This window comes from Folsomia candida, unplaced genomic scaffold (assembly GCF_002217175.1).
Source record: "Folsomia candida strain VU population unplaced genomic scaffold, ASM221717v1 Fcan01_Sc029, whole genome shotgun sequence".
Lineage (NCBI taxonomy): Eukaryota > Metazoa > Arthropoda > Collembola > Entomobryomorpha > Isotomidae > Folsomia > Folsomia candida.
Genome location: NW_019091221.1, coordinates 1,919,663 through 1,922,311, shown reverse-complemented (window position 1 = coordinate 1,922,311; position 2,649 = coordinate 1,919,663).

Genomic DNA, 2,649 nt, shown 5'->3' with positions numbered 1-2,649 from the left:
TCCACACTTCCCGCAGGAGAAAGGTGACAGTCGGCCAAATGAGATTTTACAGGATCTAGAGAGTTCACCATTTTCCTAAACTCCACCTCCACCCCGTGTCTCAAGGTTTGGAGGTAGTTCTTTAAAGTATGTGAGAATTTATAGGTTCCATCCTTTTCATGGGTGACGTATCTATCTGGACCGTCCAGAATGCAGAGGAAACCTTGATGTGAGGGTTTTGTTTGATCCAGGTAATTTGTAAAGTGTTCGCTCTCCTTGAAACTGCAGTTTTCCAGGGGATGGAATACTTCGAGAAGGACGTCACTCCTCCTCCTCTTGCCGTACCCTTGTTCCGAGTAGTTGGGACTTTCTGATAGGAAAACGTCGCCAGAGGTGTTTCTATACCGGATGTTTTGAGGGCATGAGTCCACCGTGCAGTTAAGGGCGGCCTGATGGGGGTGGCTGGGAAGGTCGTGATGTCCACTGATAAAGTGACGATCCCACGGTACGACGGAGTTCTTTGGAGAGGGATTTCCTACTTGTGAGGTACAAGATGGATTCGTACTTTTGATAAATTTGATCCAGGAGGTAGGGGAAGGTGGGGATTTGTTGGGTCCAGGTTGGAACGGAGGTGAGGGATGATTTGGAAACCTGAGAGGAAAGGATATCGAAATTTGAAGATTTTTCACGTATATGTATCTTACTTAATTAAATACTTACCTCGCGATATGGATGAGGAATGTGGGTAGAAGACGATAAAACAATGGAGGAGAAGAACACTAATTGTAGAAGAGACATGATGAATCTGCCCAATATGTATTGTCAACCAGGGAATGAAACTGAGTCCAAGAATATTTTAGAGGTTGCATTTTATACAAGAGTAGACGATTGGTTACGTGCAGCTAAATTGTAAGATTTGGAGACTCAAAAGCCGGTTTCAAAGGGTGAATGGCACTCACAGTGGCGGCGGAAGAAGCTGTTGGGACATTAACATTGTAAGATAGGACGGGGCGGGGCTTACAAAACAAGGGCAGATGATTGAGACTTGGTAAACCCGTGGAGAAATTGTCACAATGTTCTCACTCTTCCGCGGCCAATGCAGTGCACTTTGTGTGCATTTCCTTCAACTACATGTGCTACGCCATTTATGGGAGTCTTATAAATAATAATCACAACAACAACAATCAACTTTTGCCTTTGCGTACGTGATCCTTAGTCACGCGTATTGTTGCCGACATGCATGTTCTGTAAAAAGTCGGGATCCCATTCTCTAAGAGGAGGCCAGGCCAACACTTGAGAGATTGGGATGCAGATCAAAAACAGAATTAATTGGGTTACGGATCTTGATCTGTGTGATAATGGGTAAGAGGAAGACATAAAAGTAGTTCCTAAGTCAAGTGTATTAATTTCTGTGGGTTCTTTATACTTCATAATCACATTCCTCGGGAATATTATTAATATCCAAACCCCACAAACTCCCCCCCCCTCCGAGAACAGTATGATACATAGATAAGTACAATGGAGTATGGTCGGGGCATTATTAATAGACCGCTTTTCCCATAAAAAGTGCACACAACAAGCGGATTAATAATAATTCACAAACTATTTGTAACAAGATGCAGGGAGCCATTGAGGTACATAGGGTCACCAGGGGTAAGAGTGCTTACATTTCATCTAACTCACAATGAATATAGTTATAAAGTGTGAACAAACAAACTTCAAAAATTGTAAATTGTGATAAGATATTGTAGTCTGTTTAATATAGTTACGAAGAATTTTTTAAGAATATTCAAATTTGTATGAGTTATTCAAGATTTAGTATGTGCGCACACTTGCCCCAGGATTTTACAGAATATGGGGCAAGTGTGCTTATGTTAAAATGTTCGCCAATATCGATCCAGCGACTACAGCACCCATTCAAAATTGCAGACAAGGTTATTATTAACAATTTTTGTAGCTAAGTTGCAAATTTTAGTGTTTGTGAACACTTATGAAGTCCTATTTTGCGGACAGATTTTCCTTCTTGTCAGTTTTTCTTATTAATTGACTGATCCTTACTGGTCACGGCTGCATAACGCTGCAGGTTAGCTGGGTCGAACTTTTCTTGTGAAATTGCACTTTTTTTAAAAAAACATTATAGCACTTTCTCGGAAACGTTCAAAAATATTTGAAAACTGAAGTTTTGAGACGTGACACCAAATCTCCATTTCTTCATCGTTTTGATGCATTTCGATAGATTTTCCTCGGCTTAAATCGACACAATAAGAGATGAGCCACCATCATTTGAGTCAATAGGTGTGTGCCCCCTTTTTTACGGCTTAATCTTCAATCTTAGGAGGACTAATTGTCTACCCCTCCACAGCCGATGGCGTCCAAACGTTGTCACGTGACAGTTTGATATGGGCCCACTACGTTTGTGAAGTAATTAAACTCAATGGCCGGAAACAATGGAGAAATTAATTAATTTATGAGGGACTAGGGTTTGCTGCGGAGGAGGATGAATGAGTGATTTGCCTCAATTTATATTGCTAGAAGTTTTTACCCAATATTACACAGTGTAGACCAGTGTAGTCTAATGGTCTGCACTCCTCCTTTTGCTTCTAGATGACACGAGTTCGATTCTGGCCAGAGGCAGATTATGTTTAGTTTTTGCACACACTTTTTGCATAT